General features: G+C 42.8%; 1 long non-coding RNA gene across 1 annotated transcript; it reads left to right on the top strand.

Moving 5' to 3' along the window:
* Positions 1-119: 119 nt before the first annotated feature.
* On the top strand, positions 120-5,682 carry LOC139804055 (uncharacterized). The gene is made up of 2 exons (XR_011729263.1): positions 120-688; positions 4,143-5,682. It is a non-coding gene; the product is annotated as an uncharacterized lncRNA (long non-coding RNA).
* Positions 5,683-11,339: the final 5,657 nt, after the last annotated feature.

Genomic DNA, 11,339 nt, shown 5'->3' with positions numbered 1-11,339 from the left:
CGGCGGAGGGGGCGCGTGCGCGGGAGTTCGTTACCTCAGTGAGGGGCGGGAAGGGGAGTGCGGAGGGGCTGGGGTAGAGGCGGTGGTTTCTCTCCTAGAAAGCCGTTTTTTTGTTTGTTTTTTTGGTCATCCTTCGGGGTTTGCAGCCTTGTAAGGTGGAGGGGGGTGTGGGTGCCCCCTTGGAGCCCGGTGCGTGTAGGTCGTGTGGGTGCTAGGAGGCCTGAAGGGCTGCTAGGCGAGGGGGTGGTTTGTGTGAGAGCTTATGAGGAAAGGAGCCAAGGAGGAGCCCACAGGCTTGAAGAGGTTGTGAGTTGAAAGGAGATACTTTGAGCCTCTGCAGACACCGTGCTGACTTAAGAGTTGGAGGGCTACCATGTGAGGGTTCTTGGAGAGCTTTGTGAGTTTCCTTCTGGAGGCTGAAGGGGGGAAGGAAGGTGCTCCCCACTGCAGGAGGTAGCAATCCTCTCTAAAGTCAGATGCTGCTCTGCTCCTGACTGGAATGTAGAATGAAGTACTTTGAATGTAGAATTTGCAGTACTTTGCCCTGCAACTTAATCCCCTTGAGAAGTTGCTTGCTGTTTGGGGGCCTCATGTTTTGGCTTCTGTAAAACTTAAAACTCCTGTTGCCTGCGTGGTTTTGTGAGCTCAAGGACACACAGAAGAGGAAAAAAAAAAGAAAAAAAGGCAGGTGGGCAAAGATTTAGTGATTTCCAGATATACTGAGGAGCAGTTTGAGTTTAATTTTGAGTCTTAAGGAAAATAAATAATTTATAAGCATCTTGAAGGAAACAAGAAGGTGATTGCTAGCCAGTGTGGCTTTGTTGTGAATGAGTTGAGCCAATCTCATTTCCTTTTCTGGCAGCATAACAGGGCTTGCTGATAAGGAGAAGCAGTATAAGTCGTATATCTTGATTTTGAGTTGAGTTTCTGACTCTGGCTTGCAGGATATTCTAATAATAAACTGGGAAACCGATCTAGATGATGCCACTCTGAGGGAGCTGTAAAACTGGTTGAGGAAAAAACATACTTGATATGAGTGCTCATACAGGGAATTACTCTGGGTCTCTTACTCATCCATGATGAAATAAAGAATGTAATTACTGTATTTGAAGATGAGATCAAGTTTGAAGGCAGAATAAATCCAGTGGCAGAGCTACGATTCAAAATGGGAGGTCTAAAAAAAAAAAAAAAAAAAAAAAAAAGGCTTCAGAAGGAGGTGCACTGCTGTACACTTAAAATTTAGAATTACAAGACTAAAGAACTGAGCAGCTGGCTGTGCTGCAGGAAAGGATGGAGGGGCTGCTGTGGCTCCTAAGTTGGAGTTTATAACATCTTGCTGTTGCAGTCAAGAAAAACATGGTGCAGTTAAGAAAAAGAAAAAGTAGTAAATTATGCACAAAAATCTACTCTGCTGGACTGTGCTGGAAGATTATGCCCCATCCTGGGCTCTGCACAAGAGGAATGTGAGTATTTGGTGGGGAAAAAGTCATAGTAACGATCAGTCTTTAAACATGTTCCTTCTGCTGAGCCTGTTGGGAGGACAGAAAGCTGAGGAAAGATGTGGTAAGCCTTCAAACAGATAAAAGGTTGCTGCTGTGAGGGAAGGAACAATTTGTTCTCTTATGTCCAACTGGGGGTAGGGTGAGAAGTCATAAGCCGAGATAACAGCAAGGCAGATCTGGGTTACAGTGAGAAAAATCCTCAGTGATTCCTTTGAAGTAGTCAAGCCCTGCACTGAGCAGACTTGGCAGGATGTAGGACTCTCCTTAGGGGTTTTCAGGAATGGATCCTGCAAATATTTGTGAGAATGGCAAAAGTGCACTGGGAGGCCTCGTACTGCAGTCGATGGTCTCCCAAACTAGTGGTGGTTTTGCTCTGGCTGGGAGATGTTTAATCATGGCAGCCCTTATTGGCTTAACAATAAAACTAGATCAGCTGCACAGATTAAAGATGCCCAAGTAGGCCAAGTGAAGTTATGTAACAGGGATGAAATTCTGTTTAAGCAGGGTTTTATGTTTACAAAATTATTTTCACCAGATGGGGTGAAAGTATCTAAATGAGGAACTCTGCAGAGCTTTGAAGCATTAGAAGCTAAGGCCCTGTCTCCAGTGCAGCTTTCCAGAGAATTTTCCACCCTTATTTGTGCTGGATTGCTGATACAATTATGCTGTGCTAATCCAGACAGGAGGCCAATGATTTTGAGATTAAGACCTTCAAAGCAAGGCCAAACTGATCTTAGTGAAAGTAATTTAGATGCAATCCAACCTTAAGATACCTATTAAAAAGATTCAGCTGGGACATCCTTTGAGGTTGTCGGTTTTATTTTTTTAAACAGCAAAAGCATGGGGTTGAAGCTAGTAAAAAAGAGGTCTTTTGAAAGCTGGCTGTTATGTACACAAGCTGGTAATTGAGGATGAAAATACTTGTTTTGAAAGGCAATTTAGAATATTTGCATTGTTCACCTCAGAAATTGAAATTACAGCAATTTCCAGCACAGTGTCATATCATGCCTGATGTTTAAAAAGAGGCAACAAATGCATTTTTTCCCCTGTTTGTACTCCCTGCTTCTCTAGAATTGCCACCCAGATCACAGTAATTTGTCAGAATTGGTTTTCAGCAGCAGCATTCTTGAATTATCATTGCCTGAAGATCAGAAAAAGTCACTGATGATCTGAATAACTGCAAATTTGGGATTTTTAAGTGGGGAAAGACAACATCCTAGGGTTTTTTACTATTAATACAGTGTCCCCTTGCCAACTCCTGTTCTAACTTTATGTGGAATGTGGGCAGTGGTCATGGCACAGAGTGAGAAAGAACACAGACTGCTCCTGCTGTGTGCAGCTCAACCCAGGCTTTGACTCTGCAGTCTTTTTGCATCCTGGCTTTCTGGATAACGATGAGGTTGATGCTGACTGCTCTTCTCCTGCTGCCAGGGAAGATCTGTGGTGAAGAGGGTAGGAGCCTGTGTGCTCATGCCAGGAGCCCCCAGGCTCCAGCTCTAGATGACCACCTTCAGAGCCAAGTGTAAATTATGTGACATCTGGCAGCATCTGGGCTCTGTTAGCCTGCTGGCCAAAGGTTGTGTGCCTAAATGCATTTGTTCCAGTTGTCCAGGCAGGGCTTGGTGAGCAGCAGCAAGGTGATACACTGGATGACAGCAGGGTTTTAATGTTGCTCCTAAAGAAAATGTTTGCTAGAAAAGAAAGAGCAGCAGTGTTTCACAGTTTTTTTAGATTATGGCAGCAAAATTGTGCTTTGGCGTTGTCAGTATGGGATGGTGATGGAGCAGGGAATACACACAGCCTCCTCAGTTTGCATCTTGTATGTTTATATCAGTTTGTTCTGCATCTTCTCCAGCCATTCCTGCATGCACCAGTTGATTTTGTGGCCACTATTTGTGGAGATTGGCTCCTTTAGAGGCCTCTTGTTCCTGGGCAGAATTTCCAGTCTCCACATGGTGTTTCTGGTTGGACTCTAGCTCTATTCCTAGTTCCTTAATCTGAAAAGGAGCAGAAGGTTAAATGATTACAGAAGGGATTTTTGAACTGTTGATGTGGAATTACAAGGAACAGAAAAAGAAATAGGGAGATGGTATCAGCCCCAGGAATCTGAAGCTACTTGTGCTCTTGAGTTTTGTTGCAGGTGAAAAATAAACAGCAAGTCACACCACTAATGACAGAACACCTTGCAAAATTCTCTGTTGTGGGTGTAGATCATCTGCTGATACCAGTGGCTTGTTAACACTCTAATCAAGCACCATAAAGATTCTGATTGATGAATTGTGTGCAAGGTGCAGAGTGCTGAAGTCCTCTCGTGCTCCAGTGGGCTGAGAGTGTCCTACATGCATTTTTTTTTGCCTAGTCTGGTTTTCCTAAAATTAATGCATTCCCTTTGGGAAATGCTGACTGTTAAAGAAAAGTGTTTCTTTTCAGGTATTTGCACTGAATGTGGAAGCTCAGGTGCAGCAGAAGCTTCTTGGCTGCTGCGTTGAAATGATCTTATATATTTAGACATGTTTTTCTTACCCTGGTATTTCATGATGGTGCTGCTTTTTTCTACTTTCAGGGCTAAAGGCTCAGCTTATAACATCTTGAATTAGGGTTATTTATTGCAGTCTAAGAGTTATTCTTAATCTTTTCCAGGTGCACATAATGATGCTGCTCCTGATGGATCTTTTCCCACACAGATGCCTGTGAGAAAGGTATGAAGCAGATTGACAGCACAGCTACTTACACAAGCTAGGATATGCAGACTCTATCTTTATTACCTTTTGATAAATTTTGCCATGTCTTTAATTTTTCTGTGCATCATTGGATGCTTTTCTAAAGACTGGATCCACAGTTCACTGAAATCATTGGATGCAATCCCAGCTGGTTTGGACAACTGTAGGTCAAACCCTAAACCAGGTAGTGGTATGCTCACCCAGTACCACTGGGCTAGTCAATGATATTATCTCCCCTCCCATAATTAAGTCAGTAGCTTTAATTCTAATGACCTTACAGGCTTTTATTTTTACCCCTGAATGGAAAGAGTGGCTCAGAGCATGCTGTGAATAGAAGGTGAAGATGTCTGAACATGCAGTAGGTGAAATCACAGAAGTGGCAGAAGGCTCAGCCTCTCTCTGGGAGGAAATGCTCTGCATTAAATCCACAGCTAGCGATGATATTTCTGAAGTGCCAGTTGTCAGCACAGTGCCAAAGGAGCAATCTGCTCAGTGCTGGCAACTTTTCTTCCCTCTGTGCCAATTACGGATGCCATTGACTAGCTAGAGGGGGAAGCCAGCCTACTCTTTGTTGGAGGCCTGGTAGGTGTGATGAGTGGAGTTGTGTAAGGAGTGAAAGAAAGGACAAATCGAGAGGAAGTGGAGGAATTCCTCAGGGTGCCATCTGTGATGTAGATTACCAGGGAGGCAGAGAGGATGTGGCTTTCTTCTTGTGTGGATTAATTTTGCCAGGCTGCAATCAGCGAGCTAACGTGCATTCTGCTTTTCAGGATCATAAAAAGCAATGCAAAGGCTGAACGTCTATTATTAACACTGTGCTTTCAAATCAGCACTGGAGAGAAATAATGGAATGTATGTCTTAGGGTTTCCAGTTGCCAATGTGAAGGGCAGAAAGATGGGGAGGTGACTTAAATCCACAGCCACAGCTTTCTTTGCTCTCTCATCAGCTGCTCAGTACACACTGATGATTTCCTCAGCTCATTAGTAGTGTGTTGAATGTCAGACTCCAGCTTTCATTTAGTAATAAGCAGCCTGATTCTAGGGGGCAGAAGGTACTCTTAGAGACCCAGAATGTCTTACCTGTTCAGCTCTTCTGTTTGGCTCTCAGAGAGATGATTTGTGCATCACAGTTTTCTGTAGCTTGTTTTTTCTCTAGAAAATTGTGCACTGTTGAGCCAAGTGGGATTCATCCCTCCTGAATCTGCACTACAAAACATCAGGACCTGTAGTCACCTGCACACTAAATGAGAGCCAGAATGATGATAAACCTCTGAGGCAGAAATAGACCCTGTTGTTTATGAAGGCCTTGAGTATGTTTTCCTGAATGTCTATGTGTCTGAATTTGCATTTATATACCAATATTATTTGTTTCAGTGTTATGCTGCAGTAGCAGCAGCTGGCTTTAGACCTGACTGAAACTATTTGATTGCATTTTCAACAAACGCAGTCTCTGCTCCACAGTTTGCAATATGTATGTGTCTTTTTATCTCACAAAGTATGAACCCCACAGCTCATTTATTGCTTATTGTTTGCTGATATGAATCATTGGAGGGCTGTTGTTGCTGCTGTAAAAATAATAAAAAAGATAAACCCGCTCTAAGGAAAGAACTACAGAAGCTTTAGGAGAAAAACTGCATTCTAGCAACACAAGCTGCTCTTCAGCAAAACAACTTCAAATAAACGTGCCACTGTGTTATAGAATGCTGCACAGTTTCTGTGCTATGGAGGTTTTGTATAGCAAATAAGTTTTAAACCCATAATTTGACATGGAGATAGCAGTTCACTTGCTAAAAACCTATCCTTTTATCATCCATCAATTGAAAGTGACTGTGTTGGTTGCATTTTTTTAACCTATTTGAATAAAAGCCACTTTTACGACTCAGGTTTTATAACTGGTGATCCATAACTATGGCTGAGAAATGCTTTTTGCATTATCAGTCCTTTTCAGATATTAAGTTCCTTCTCCTTGGAAACGTTGGCATGTGTGGTCTTTATGCAAAAGAGCTGCAGACTTTAATGGTGACTGTAAAAAGTGCCTTCTTAAATCTACACACAAAATAAACTGGCAGGTATGTTATTTCATACTGCAATCTGTAACGCAGCGATGCTTAAAATTTCATTAAAGTGCATCTCACTGTGGGCTACAGCCTAGGGAAGAAATCCCAGCACCATGGAAACAACCAGTGAAACTACTGTTTCAGTGGAGGCAGAATTCTATACTTTTAAGGTGGGATTTTCAGAAGAGTTCATCAGTGTCTCAGCTCTTCCATCAGGCTTGCTAGAAGTCTTCTTTGGCCTCGTTGGGAGCAAAGCTGGGCTAAGATGGTGCTTTAAAAAAGTACTAGATTACTGAGTTTTATTTTAGAAATGAAGAGCCAAAGGAAGCTCATTAGTTTTACATCTTTGTTAGTTTCTAGTGTGTTTCATGCTCAAACAGGGATTTCAGCTGCTTTTAAAAGCAGAACTTAGCTTTAATTATGTATGACTAGTTCTTTGGGTTTCCAGTTTGACAAAAGCTGATAGCAATGTTTGTCTTGTATAAGATTTGTTGGAACTACTGCAGGTTGAAATTGGTATGAGTGGGAGAGCCAGGTCTTTTGAATATAAAGTCTCAATTTGTGCAAGATGTCTGTCTAAACAAGACTAATCTACTGCTTTGTTGCTTAAGCTATAAAATAGAACTGGTGTTGTGCTTTTCCATCCCAGAACCTGCTTCCACTCTCTCCAGTTTGCCTTGATGTGCTATTGAAATGTATTCATTGTCCTGACAAGCTCACCATATCTTGTTGCCATGATCCAGTTGCATTCCCATGCTGCCCAGGTCAGTGTCTGATCTTCTAGAGCCTGAGTGCTTCAGCAACCACCTTAGCTTCAGTCTCCAGACTCTCCTGCAGAGACTCAATTGCATGCTGGTGATGATTTCTGCAGGGTCCAGTGAAGCATATGGTGCAGCATTCTGTTCTGTTGAGTCTGATCCAGCATTTGTATCAGATTGTTGCCCACCAAGTAGTAAAAATACAGTAAGTTTTCAAACCTGCTTGAGATACCAGGATTTTGCACCCAGCCATTCATAAATGCCTTCTTTTGTAACATAGGGCTGAGAGTCCTGTCAAGAGGTCATCTTAAGAATCTCCTCCTAAAATTTGCATCTCTTCCTGATAAACCATTCCCACTTGATGAGGTATCACCAGACTGCACTTAACTTCCAGTAATGGAGACTCAGCAACTTCCAGACAGTCTGGTCCAACGATTCATTGCCATTAATCATAGTAAAACTTCCTTAGTGTCTAACTTAAAGCCTCCATGCTGCAGCCTTTGCCTGTGACTCAAGGTCATCATTGCTATACCTGATTGTTTCAAGTTCTTCCTTCTTAGGATCCATGTCAGCTTTAACCTGAGCCCATATGAACAGAATGCAAACCAGTTTACATTCTTTAGCCTGCGAGGGTACCACAAATGGATGAGCAAATGCCCTTTGTGGGGTTAAACAAAATCCATCTGATGGAATGTGGGCAGCAGGCACAGGGCTGGCAGGAGCTCTCGGATCTGTTGCACTGGTACCTCCAGGGAAGACTCTGCTTCTTCCAGTGCCATCTGCAGTCTGTCCTTCTCCATCTCCACATTCTATCTTTTGCAGCTCATGAATGCTCTTCCCTCCCTCCCTCTCTCTCTCTCTCCCTCCCTCTCTCCCCTAGCTGATTGATTAGATCCTTAATTTCCTCTAGGGAGGAAAACGGATATTTCATATGACAGGTTTATTTCAGGACTGCAAACTTTACAAAGTGCACCAGGCAGATTCTTTGAATGGAGATGGCTTGAAATGATTCCAGTCACTTTATATCAGCTGCCCTTTTCTTTCATTGCTAAATATTACCCTGGATTTCTGAATGAGCCCTGCTTGCTGTGTGTGTTCATGGAGGTGGAAGAATGAAGCCTATTAAATCAAGAGAATCTTTTTCCAGTATTTATCAAGCCTTCCCCACCCTTCCTTTCAGATGGCTGCTCTTACAAAATGCAGACAGGACACCACATCACCTCTGTACAGCAGACTGAGGCCTTCTGCCAGCCAGAGTAGGCCAGAGCAAAGGGTTTGGGGAGATAGCCCAGAAGACGCTGGGTCTGTGCCAGAGAGTCCATCACTTGTTTTCTGTTGGCCACAAGGGCAGCAGATTGTAGCATCTTCTAAATATTTACAGTGTCATCTCCCAGCCTCCCATAAAAGATCAATTCTAGCAATTTATGGAAGTAGTTTGGGGTTGATTGTTTGGATTTTTTTATTGGTTGGTTGGTTTTTGGTTTTTTTCTAAACACAGAGGAAAAGAGCCAAGGCAGCTGGTCTGCCTGTACAGAAGTGATGCAAAGAGGGAGACTGGGCAGGAGTTTTAACTTACTTGCTCTGAACTGACTCCTGGAGTTGCCTAGTCCTCCCCACTGTGGTTCAAGTGAATGCCATCTTCTCAGGGTAAGCTGCCTGTTGTTAATAACCCCATGAGTGAATGGCTCTGAATTCAAGAGTGCTGGTAGCCAAAACTGGGACTTTAATCTGTGTCTTGTTTTAGCCTAATGCTGTATCCAGTTCACTATTCCCTTCAGCAAAGCACGAGTGATGCTCTGTGACCCAGCCTGGATTAATGACCTCCTAATGTGACTCTCAGTCCAACCAAGCTCCTCTGATTGTGTTTTGGGGTCAGAAAACCTTGATCTCAGTTGTGATCCTCAAAGCCCTGGAAGCAGCAGTTGGTGCTGGTTAGAGCCTTGGGTGACTGAGTAGGGTTGGTGTGTGAGTGCAGACTGTCCCCAGAGCAGAATCTAAGCTGTGACTTTAGTGCATCAAATGTATGTTCCCAGAGAATGGAAGCACTGAAACAAGAGAAATGGAATTGGAGCTGGAAGACCCCACAAGAGATCATTCAGTAGGAATCAAGGGGCTTATGATTTGCAGGTTTTTTTGTTCTTTTTTTTTTTTTTAACATCATACTACCTTGAAGTGCCCTTGTTCTTTTTTATAGGTTCCAGGTGCTCCACGGAGTCTTTAAGACATCTTAATTTGAAAATTTTCAGTCATGTACAGCCCTTCTGGGAACTATCCACTTCCACCTGCAGCTCTTTCCATTTTCAGTTGCCATTCCACCAGCATCTTATCAAAAGCTCTCTGATTATCATCCAGAGCAGCGCAAGCAGCATTGGCCTGGAAAGATAAAGCCAAGCATTTACTGCACACGAGTTTTCTTTACACTTCACTTCCCTGCATGTCCTGCCAGGTCGTTGCAGTTCAATTGGCAGCCACTCTAATGCCTGGCAGAGTTTCTTTTGGTCACTCTGAATGGATGATTAAAATGTTTACAAGGCTTTCTTTCCTCACCATTAGGAATTTAACAAGATCACCCCGTTCCCATCAGTGTGGTGGTCTTCCTTACTGCTGTGGTTATAATGATGCTTCTGTGGATCAAATGTTTTCCACTTCAGATCCTCCTTGGGCAGATGTGCTGTTAGTAATTGCCTGGGTTGATTAGTGTGACTTTATTTCAAAGATAATTCAGTTGCAAACAAGGTGTTATTCAATGCTATTTTAGACTGTATTTAACTGCTTGTCATGGAGGGAAAGAAGAAAGCCACATTTTTCTTTCCTAGGAGCTTTTAATCACAAATATTCTACATACCCTTATGATCCACACATGTTCAGATACCATGGTGACAAGCACACCACAGGAACCACAGAATAAAGAGCTGCTTCATTAAAGAAAGCAATGGTGAAACAGATTTTTTTTTTTCATCCTAGTAATGTAATGCTGTATGTGGGATTTTCAGCTCTTGAGACCTGTTCTAAAGCTGACGGCAGACACTGGCAGGTACCCAAGGACTTCAGTGGATTTGCAGCAGCCTTTTGTGCCTATATTAAGTAACATTTTTATTCAAATGTCTCACAGTTGCACTACTATTCATGCCCTTACACTAACACTAGCAAGAGTGGAAATACTAATTTAATGAAGGAGCATTTGTTGCTGGTGTTTAAGCTGCATGTTGTTTAGATCTGCTTTGAGCCTGGTTAATAACCAGTGGCCAACCCACTGGTACTGCACCACAGAAAAGTTCAAAGCAGGATATCATTATCCTTAAAAAGAAGATGAATACCTTGCCTTGCAGTAAAGGAGGGCTTTTGCTTTAGCTGTACTCTTGTTTCTGGAAGTCAGCTAATGAGCTTAGGAAAAGCATGCTGTGTGTGCCTAGGAATTAGCTGTGGCTCTCATCTGGGTTTTCTCTTGCTGTGATAAATCTTAGCTTGGCTTCTTATAGCTGTACATTACTTGAGATTTAATAGGAAGCTCTTAAAATAGTAAGAAATAAGTGACCAGTCTAAAGCTGACCTGAGTTAACAGTAAGGCTCCCAGGGCCTCCAGTCAGCTTGTGCTGGATGCTCTCCTGAATATCCTGGATTTCTTGTCTTCTCCAGATCAGCAGTGAGGTCCCACTTTTAGACTGTGATACCAGGACCAGACTAAAGGTCTGAATCTGAATTGATGCTCACTTTGTTCAGAGGAAATGCCAGTAGCTTTTGCAGGGCTGCTGGAAGAGTAAAGTCCTTGTTGGAATGAAGAAAAACTATCCAAATTCAAGCCTTTATCAGAAATATTAGTGTTGGTTTTCTGCTCTCAGTGTACAAGTGTTAAGGTCTAAAAAATCCCTGTTTATTATTGTAAGTATTATTTTCTTTCTCTTGGCAGGAGCCCTTTGTTTTCTCTCTGTCTTTCCAGACTGAGTCCTAACAGATCACATCTACAAACTTTTGAGTACTGTAAGCAGCCAAAACAAATAACAAGATTGCTTAAAGTCTCATCCTAGGCTCCCTGAAAGCTGTGTGCTCACTTGGTTTTTTCCCAGCTCCTTGGTTCTTCCAGTGGCATCAGTCTTGTGTTTAGTCCTCCAGACTTTGATATTGAGAAACCAGGCAGTGCAGTTCAGCTTTGCTCTCCTCTTCCTCCAAGTGCTCTTTCATTGGGTCCAAATCATGCTGTGTGTTGCCAGGCTCAGTACAGCTGCAGTGCAGGACTAGAGGCAGCACAGCATTACTGTGGGTCTGGCTCAGTGGAAGTACAAATACACTGACCTCACTCCCCAG

The sequence above is a fragment of the Heliangelus exortis genome, chromosome 17 (genome assembly GCF_036169615.1).
Source record: "Heliangelus exortis chromosome 17, bHelExo1.hap1, whole genome shotgun sequence".
Taxonomy (NCBI): Eukaryota; Metazoa; Chordata; class Aves; order Apodiformes; family Trochilidae; genus Heliangelus; species Heliangelus exortis.
This window is presented reverse-complemented; position numbering and strand designations above follow the sequence as displayed.